Here is a 10,439-nt window from a genome sequence, read left to right on the forward strand (position 1 = left end):
GCGGAGGAGACTTTCCGAGGACCGGGACGGAGGCCGGTGTCGGGCTAACTTGTTTTTATGTTTTCCCTACGGCAGAAGGTCTCCCCTTATGTCACTGCTGCTGTCTGCTGACTGAGGAATGGCTGCAAATTGGAAGCTGTGCAAGAAGACCCGCACATTTCTGCACCCCGCTGATGGATACCTGCTTGTGGGCGTAGTGGGAGCCCATTAACAAAAATGGCCTGACGTTTTCCATAAGAAAGATCACGTACTCTTTCGGTTCAAAAGGCTGAGATGAGACGTGTTGGCCTAGTTATGTCATAGCTGCAAAGCCCCATGCAGGGAGCTGCCACACTGCCCTCGATACAGAGTGTTTCGTGGAGGCAGCCCTTCACCCAACACAGCAATGCTGGCAGGTCCGCGACCATGCCAGCCTTTCCTCCCGCCACAGGACTGGCTGGGGGAACACCTAAGGAGATTGCTGTGCATTTATTTTCCCTTCCACTCCATCACAGAGGGTAAATGCAGGTTTCCCTTTTCTTTGCTGGTACCTCAGCATCTTGCCCTTTTCTCTGCCAGGCATGTCAGACTAACTGGAAGGAGAAAAAGCAATTCTGTGTTATACCGCGCTCTGTGACCTGGAGTGTAAATTCGGAGCTAAGTGCTTTCTGCAGAACGTGGGAAATTACTTTCTTGATATCGGGGTAGGAGGTTTGCAGAATAATACAGGGGAGGAAATTGTCTTTTGATAGTAAATGGAAGTTTCGTAATTATTTATTTCTGTGACGTTCACCTTTAGTAAGCTCCTATTTGGTTTGTCGAGTGCTGCCTTATCAGCCCATCGCTTTTTGTGTCCTCATTTTGTTGCCCTGTTCTTTACCTGCTGTTTCTTTCTTGGTGATTTCTTTCACCTGTAGTAGCTCCTAGCCAGTGGACCTCACTTGTGTATTTTGGCCAGTCTAGGCACCAAAATAATAAGCAAGTAAGTCACTGAGTTTGGTAATGAAATGTCATTTTCAGTTTTTGCACCACTGACATTTAGATTATTGCCACTATAGCCTTGAAAGAGCAGCAATTTCCTTCCTTTGATGGAAACTGAAATTCCAGACTGTTTGAGTGAGCGCCAGGGACTGCAGAGGTAGATTACCAGGGCCCAGCGGTGGCCCAGCTCAAGGACAGGACCCTGGTCTAACTTCCTCACTGCCTGGCTGGTGAGTGCTTGTTTGCTGTTCAAGCAAATTCACAACTAGAAAGAAATAGAGATAGATAGAAATTGGAAGGGAATACATTACATTAACGTCTTAGTTAATACAGTGTTGTTATTAATTACTAACACCAGCTCCTCATGTCAATTAAGCCTCTGAGAAGAGGAATGAGTTGTTGCCTGAGAAGTGATTTGATCATTTGCTCTTGTAAAATCATTGCCCCCATTTGCACTTATGAACTGCACAGTCATCAGGGCAACCAGAGCACAGTTTTATCTGCTGCAGTTATTTCTCTGTGAAAGCATAAGAATGGCTACTTGGCAGTTAAAATATTTGCCTGGGACACAGGAAAATCCCATGTTTGTTCAGTGAGGAGCTCCTCCTTCCTGCCTGACTCTAGGCAGGTGATAGAACATACACATACTTGATACCAAGCAGCAAGCTGCCAAGGTTTCCAGAGAGCCATGACCAGAGCTGTAGTGCCAGGTCAACACAGCAATGTACATGGATTAATTGACCCTGCTGAGAGACCGGATTTATTAGCTAGGTGCTGAGAAAGAGCAAAAGACTATGTTTAAATAGTAAGAACAACTTTCCAAAGCTTCATTGACTGTCTTGTTACTGGAAAGATTTTATATTTTTAAATATAGCCAAAATATGTGGCAGCGAATACTTGAATACTTAATGTGCTCCCACAAACTTACAATAGTTGCCTCTGAACGTTCTGGATCTTATCTGTCAAAGTACAGCTTGGGTGATATGATTAGTAAATAAAGTAATTAGTTGTTCATAATTCTCTGTACTTTGAAGCTGGGAATAGTGATTCTAATTTCCTGCTGGTCTCTGCTATATACTGTACTTCTGTTAAGCAACTTCTATATTTCCCAAATCCCACCTTTCATTGTATTTACCAAATAAGTACATCTTTCTCTATGATGGTTGCAAAGCAAGTTTTAAAAATATGAACTGACTTTTATTGATACAGAGTAGATTTTAGATGGATTCTGCAACAAGAGAGTTACAAGTGCATCATTCATTGCAGTTACTGCACATGTCCAGTTTTGGTTCTTAGAAGTATTAACTTTGTTAACAGTTTCATTTTCTGTGTTAGGCAAGAAGAAAACTACAGACCACTAGCTTACTGGTACAGCTATCCTAGAAGAGTGAACAAAAACAACAAAATACCTCACCTGTTAATGAGTGCAGCTGGGTTCATCATACACCTGAGTTTCAAAAAGGCTCCCCCCCCCCTTTTTTTTTTCTTCAGACAAATTGCAGGCAGAATTTTAGGATTTTGACTATTTGTCCAGATTTGTTGCAGGCAGGTGTGACTGCAGCTTGAACTTGGCACAGGGATTGTGAAAAGTGGCAGCTCGTCTTCTGGCTCAGCAGATGACTTCAGCAGAGTATGCAGTCAGACCTGGGAGCTGCAAAATGATCCTGAATTCCACAATATGGATATAAGCAAAGGGGGCAGGATGGAATCATTTAATCATTTGTTATTTATATTTATGTAATTATTTGTTATTTAATCATTTTAATTGTTAAATCTACATAGAACAAAAAAAAAGCAGTAGGTTCACAGCAATGAAATGATCATCTACATAATTACAATGTGCAGAGATAAAATCAGACCAAACCTTTCCTACTAATTCTCTACCTCTGAGCCCTAAAGTGTTTTGTTACACACATTAAAGAAAGAGAAGGCTAAAAGAGTCCATCCATGCACTAAAACAAGTACTTTGTCAGGACAGTATAATGTGTAAGAGGTGCTTATTTTGCCAAACTGCACTTTAGCAGCCCAGGTTATTCCAGCATCGCATGTTTCTCTGTGAGATTGCCTTTACCTGCAAAGTGAATATACTCATTTCTTCATTAAGAAATTTTACTAGCCTGAAAGTCAGCTTGAGGTGACAGTGCTTCGCACTTTTCGCAGAGAGAGCTCTGCCAGCAGAATCAGGCTGTTGCTCTTCACACGTGAAACATGACCCACGGTGTGTTACTTCCCATGCGCAGGGGACGTTTCCCGTTCACATGTAGCACGTCAGCCTCTCTCCCACTCTATCCCCCCTGCTGTGGCCGAGATGGGTAACAGGCATGTCCTAGCACCTGCTGACTTGGGCACTTGGCAAGTCAGCCAGGAGTGCGTGGAGCAGGGACTCAGGAGCCAGAAGACGAGCTGCCACTTTTGGTCCTGCCCTTCTCTGCCTACTCTCCAGCGTGGGCCTGTTTCTGTAGCCCCTTTCTATTGATACAACTTTACACGTGACTCATCTTGCCTCAGGTGACTTGATGTATCAAAAACTTTGCCACCTACTTTGTGACAGCCCTCTGAGAGGAGAGCAATGGAAGGAGGGCCAGCTGAGATCCCCAGCTGCTGGAAGATGATCAGCAGTCTGACAGCCAAGCAGGTGTCTCTAAACAAGCTTTAGTAGCTAGGAGGGCATTAATAACATGGGGGCACAAGGCTAGCACTGGACTAGCTCTTAATCTGGAATAACTCTCCTCCTTTCAGAAGACACTCTCTTCGCCTTGGTAAAGGAGTCTCGTTCTGTGCAAAAGGCTCTGAGATGATGATATCCTTAGGCCTTCACTTTTGCTTCTCATGGCAAATCAGTAAGTATCGGCGTGGTGTTTGTATTCATCCAAGCACATCACTATTTCACTCATTCACTTCATAAGTCTCTGATTGTTTTATCATATAACTATTTTACTTTTCTCTTTATGATCAAACTTCTCCCATTCTCAAATATCTGGGTGAATAATCAATTTCTAAGTGGTCACAACTTTATGAAATGAACAAAGCCTAATAAAAGGCATTTTATCTGGAATTGCTGATAGCTGCTTTTACTTATTCTATCTGGTAGTGCAAGTAGGAAAATATTTTTGAGTGTATTATTTTTTCTATTGTGATGACTTCAAAAGTGTATTTACTAGACTTCAGCAAAGCATTGTGAGTTTTTAAAAATGAGAGCGTATCAAAGAGGCTGCTCTTTTATTTTCCTCTTTATTTTCACTTGCTGGAGCCAGTTATATTCTCTCCACCAGAGAGCGCAAGTGGTGGAGGCCAAGCGATCTCTGACTACATTGATGGAGCAGGAATGGAAAGATTGCTGTGTGCTAAGCAATCATGCAAGCTGCCTTCCTCAAGAATAGGCACTCTCGATGTGATAGATGATACCAATTAGATAAAATTCATTGCTTTTGGATTAGTTCAGGCTCAGAATTGACATTGAGACCAAATGGTTAAGGCTTTCTGGGTTCAAAATAGTACTGATGGATCTCCTGCCAAAGAAGCACTGGAGAGAATCTTGCCCCTCTCTCTGACTCTTGGGATCCAAGCCAGGAGATGCTGTGCTTTCCAGGGGTGGGTTCTTCACCTGTGCAGTACACTCATATGTTCCTCATGCTCCTCTGACACATGCTAGGAGACACTAAGACAAAGTGGCTTTGGGAATATCATGCATCAGAAAGAACAGAGGACTTGCTAAGTAGTAGAAGAGATTTTCAAGTTAGAGACAGAGCAATGGATCATCCTAATCAAATGCAATTTGGGCAATTTTGTAGCAAATTAACATAATGAAATAAAATAAAGACTTACAAAAAATCTCAAAATCTAAACCTCCCTCTAGAAGCGCAGTGAAAATGCTCCAACTCAGCTACATGGTTAAGAAAAGCCAAGGGAAGATACCAGTTTTGTGTTGTGTGTGATCCCAGAGCACACCCCTGTGGGTGTTGCACTAAGGCTGTGATCTATTGAGTCTTGAGTGCGTGGGTATAAGAACACTCACAATATGAGTGTGCAATGCCTTAAAGTTATTTGAAGGAGAATGGCATGTGTTATGAAACAGACAAAGGGTAAAAAGCTTTTGTTTCCTCATTTAAGACTTCATGCTATGTTGAGTGTGTTGACTATAAGTTACGACAATAGTTATTAAGCTACAACTAATCCTCTGTTTGTATTTTTTTACATGACTGTCTGCATTGCTGAAGCCACTGGCATAAACTGGCATCCTCCTTGGCATTTCCAGTAGGAAGCCAATGACCACAGGGTCTGCAGATGAATCCCTCTCTCCACTCCGATATGTCAGTTAGGCAGAAAACAAGCTGGTAGCACAGGAGGGTTAATGAAGGAAATACTGGAGGAAAAGACAGTTTTTAGACAAAAGCATATTGTTACATCCTTTTAATCTAATAGGGAATCATCTCCAAAGCCAGCATTTGCCACATTACAGAGATTTAAAAATATATGTAATATAAATAATAAGAATATATTTTTAGAAAGAGAAATTCACCTTCTGTTTGGTGCCTTTGTGCTGGGCTATTCTTTTGGATGTGATGTTGCGATCTTCTGTTTTTGGCTCTTAGTGCCTGTCACTGTATTAGATGGCCATAATAGATTATAGGGTCATTTTCGTAAAACTCGGGCTCCATGAAGTACTCTCTCATGCCTTGTGAGCTGTATTACTACTTCCTAAAAAAGTACCCATTTTCAAATCTCATGTTTTATTATTCTGGTATTCTCTTCCAGTCTTTGTTTCAGAGTGTCAGTTTGGTGTTTTAATTTCTTATACTTTTAAAAGATGCATTTACTTTTACATGACTCAGTCAAACTTCTGAAACAAATATGCTGAATGCGAGCTAACAAATCTAAGTTTTCTGCTTGTGGCACCTGGATGTTCAGTTGACTGATGAGTGAAGAGGAGGTAGATGCCTTTTTCACCGCAGCATTGGGCTGCCATGCAGAGAGGAATTCTTTACCTTTCCAGTTATGGGTGAGAAAAGCCGTTTTTGTTCTGCTGTTGACCAGACTCCACACAGGCTGCTCTGCAGAATGGGACATGTGCATGAAGCCAAGAACTAGCCAGCTAAAAAGGGAGAAAGCAGGATGGTGGTTGACAGATCTGTATTTACTGTTCTATAGAGCCTTCTCAGGTTTCTGCAGCTCCTTTCTTTAGGACTCACAGGTGTATGTGGCATGGTGGAAAAACTGCTACTAAAACTCACAGGAATAGTTGCTACACCCATTGAAGTACTCAGGATATAGGGTTTCAAAGCCTTCTTTCAAAGGGACCTAACCTTCCTCTAATGTAATATTGTAGAGAGAATATTATTAAATAATCCTTTGGGAAGTCTTTCTTTCCTTAAACTCTTTCCTAGACTTTATAGCATGGAGTAATGGATGCCAGCCACAAAAGGTTAAAAGATGTCAAGACTCTCAGAGACTCCTAGCTGTTTGTTAGGGAAAGAAAGGAAAAGAAACGAAAGACCAGTAGTCATCAAAAACGACACTTTGAAAGAGAAGCTGACTGTTTGTTTGTTTTTGCAGGGGCCACAGCATGCTCCTTTCTCTATCTCATGCTAGAGGAGCATGCTCCTCCCTCCTACCTCTTCTTCCCCTTCATTGCACTTTGTTCCTCAAGACACCTGACCATGGAGCCTGTGGACCTCAGCACGGTCTCTTCCTTCCAGCAGAAGCATCTATGGATGCTGGTTAGCACAGCAGATCATACTATCACACACTGCATCTTTTTAACACATGTGCACTTCATTGAAGATGTGTGTTGCTGGATAAGAGGATGTGCCCTCAAATATCAGCTTAACCTAGTAACTGCAACCATGACTCTAAGGCATTCAAGAATTGTATCTGTCCCATGCCCTGGACTGCCAAGACGTTAAGAAATTCTTAAGGGCTGGATCAAAATTATGGAGGTGACAAAAAGCAAATCTCTTTTTCAGGAGTTTCCCTTTTTCTTATAAGAAAGAAGGGAAATAGGACTTGTATATGTTGCTCCATTGCAGCTAACACCTTGATTTTTTTCCATTGCCAGAGTATTTCAGTAATGGAAATAGAAGTATTACTCACACATATCTAAAGGTAAAAATTATCTTATTGGAGTTAGCTGATTTTAACAGTGATAACTGGAAACATCCCATGAATGGAAGAAGAAGTAAAAGTTGCTGGATCTGTCTATGGAGCAGTTGCCTTAGAAGTGGAAGGCTGGAAATAAACCAAAGCATAACTATGAAATTAGGCATAATGTTTATAACATCAGTGTCTGTAATTTTTTATGACTTTGGTTTGCTTCTTGACTTTTATGTCAATATAGGTTGTATGGTCTCTACAGCAGCCATTTTGTGTAAAGAAGATGTTAAGACTGCTCTGTAACAATAACAGAGAGGGGACTTACAGATCTTAACTGGGTGCAAAAGAGATTTTTTTTTATACATATATATAGTGGAAGGAGAAGAGAGAATCAAACCTGTGGCAGTTTACCACTCTGTGAATGGATCAGAGAGCAGCTCTCACATCTCTCCAACTTTTCTACAGCTCACTTCACTTTTGGCATGTAGGGACACTCCAAGGAGAGATGCTCTAGGAATCTTTGTTCCCCTTTTCAAAGCAGTTTAAGGAGTGTGAAAAGGGCCTCTTGACTTGGCCTCAATCCTCTTGACTTCGGCATACCCCATACTTTGGGGAGCCCTTCCCACTAATCCCTTCTTTGCTACCCAGTCAATAATCTTTATGAGGATTCTGTTGTGAGTGAAATTGGTCAATGAGATCAAAGACTCTGCCCCAGTGAAAAGGGTGAAGGCCAGCAGCTATTAGTCCAAGAAGTTGAGGAAACAGTCCTGGGTTTTCAAAGGCAGGTATCAGTCTACTTTGAGAGTGGAAGTTAGCAAACCCAAAAGATAAGAGATCAATTTCTGTATCATAGGAATACATATACTGCCTTCCCCCACAAGGGTTACATGTAGTAAAATTGCTTTTAATGAGAGCACTGAAAAAAAGAAAAATCACATAACCAGTCCTAACAGTGTATTTTTAAACATGTAGTTCAATCCAATTTTAGATTAAAGAGGTTCTCAGTTGATGTAACCTTGCTTCCACACAGTCTTATTTTAATCGCTGATTGCAGAGGAAGCAGAAATTGATCGGTGCTCAAGTCTTTTGAAGAACTTTTCTACAACAGTTGGTTTTCTTCCCCCCTCCCCATAAAAAGTTCAATGGGGGCACTTACTGAAACAAACAAAAAGTCAATATAATATTTTAGTAATGTAAAAACTATCATTTACATACAACAAATACATCAAAAGATGCTCTTTTGTAAACCAATTTCCCAGCCAACAGACATAATGGTATGCATAATATCATCATGATCTGCCAAGAGATTCCAGTATAAGACACAATAATTCAAAAGAAACAAAGTGTAAGTTTATTGGACGCCAACACTTCTTAGTCAAGATCTAAGTAAAGAAAATACACAGTAGAAAAAGTTGTACAAAGCAGCAATGGATTTACATTACATTAAATAAAACATTATCCTAAGCTATTAAGTCTCAGCCCTAAAAAAAAGTAAAAACCTATTCTTAATTAAAATTCAACACTGGCGCATTGAACCGATATACAATGACTACAAGGTATACAGGATTATAAAACCAGCTTCTTTTGTCTTACCTCTATAATTCTTTAAAATGACAAGTGATTTTGTCTAATTAATTGGAAATTTCTGTAGCAAATATACTGGACAATGCCAGTGTCTAGACACTTTAGGAAAACATTCCCCTGTACCCAAGCACTGCAAGTGATCCCATTATCCTGCTTTTTAAAGGGACACTGTCAAGAATAAGTCTTAAAACTTGTATTTGTTATATGTTCTTTTTGTTTTTACATATATATTTTAATTAAACATGCTGATAACAAAGTGGGAAGCTAGAGACAATGCTCGTGTCTTTAAAAAGGTAACATGTCACTGAGAAACTGAAAAAAAGAAAAATTAATCAAGTCCTTTATTCTGGAATATTAAGAGGAAAAAGCAACATGACGAATAAGCTCAACTCGCAGAATCCAGACGAATTTTTCAGACATCCTTGCAACAATTGAGGGTGCCCTTAATAAGGCATGTTTATGCCCAAGTAGCTCAAGTATTATGAGTCAATTCATGTTTTTAAATTCTTTGATTTTTATTAGTATCAAGTATTGTTAATACAGATAAGCACATTTACAGTATATAACTTCTCTCTTGATAGTGTCCCTTTATGTACAACAGTTATCGTACAACTTTTCACAAGTCATTTTAAATAAACAAAAAATCAATGACATTAAAAAAATACTATCAGGCTGTGTTCGGAAAAAAAAGAAAAAAGATTTTAACACTGATTCATTAACAGCAACATTAAAAAAATCTAAGCTTGCTTTGATTTTCATCTAAATCTTCTGGTAGGAAAATGTAAACAATTTTATTGAACAGTATAGGCACATGCCAGATTACAGGCTCATGCCATATATTTGCACTGTCACTATCAGTGCTGAGAAATTAGGCATAGTCTGTCCTTATCCCATGCAAGAAATTTCCACTTTTATCACTGGAAGCTTGGAATAAAAACAGAGTACACGTAGCTTCAGACGAGGCCTGCATGCCCTACTTAGAAGGGAAAAAAAAAAAAACAAACAACAAACAACCCAAATGTCTACTGGCTGTCACTAGAAGGCTTGCCTAAATAGGAAATGCAGGAACAGGTCTCTTAGAGCTGTGTGTTTTGGTTCACTGGTAAGGCTGTATCTCTATTCTGAAATACATAAGACAAATTCTAGTGTCTGCTTCAGCAGATTACCTGCTCACTTAACTGCCAGGGTGTTTTATCCCTCCTTACAAATTTAAAGAGATATGAGAAGTACAGACCATATTACTACCGGTTCATGTCCTTTGTTTTTGTAAAACTGCAGAATTACACACTACCTGTATATGCAGTTTTTATATAGAGGAAGATTCATTTTAGCTTTTGGTTCTACAACATAAAATCCATATGTATTTTTCTGCTATTGCTCAATTTCAATATTTGATCATGGTCCCAATTCAGCAAATAACTTAGGCAAAAAAATTTTTTTAAGAGTATTAAGACTGATCTCAATGGAACTTAAGCATATGCTTATACAGTTTGCCAATACTGGGCCTAAAAAGGGGGTGGTGGGAGGGAGAGAAATAAACTCCCAAAACATTTCCTGGCTCAATCATGCTGCTCTTAAATGTGATGGAAGTTTTCACTGTACTTCCATTGAAACAGGATTGTTCTGAGATTTAACTGACAGATTATAAAACTAATCAAAAAATGAAAGATTTAAAAATCCTAATCTATATATTAAATCATCTGCACATTCTTGTTACAAATTTTAAGAAATAAAATCAACCTCTTATACTTAACAAGATCTCTAACTTTGTGCCACTTTAGTACATAGCTGCAAAATTAAACAAA

The sequence above is a fragment of the Rhea pennata genome, chromosome 1 (genome assembly GCF_028389875.1).
Source record: "Rhea pennata isolate bPtePen1 chromosome 1, bPtePen1.pri, whole genome shotgun sequence".
NCBI classification, from domain to species: Eukaryota; Metazoa; Chordata; class Aves; order Rheiformes; family Rheidae; genus Rhea; species Rhea pennata.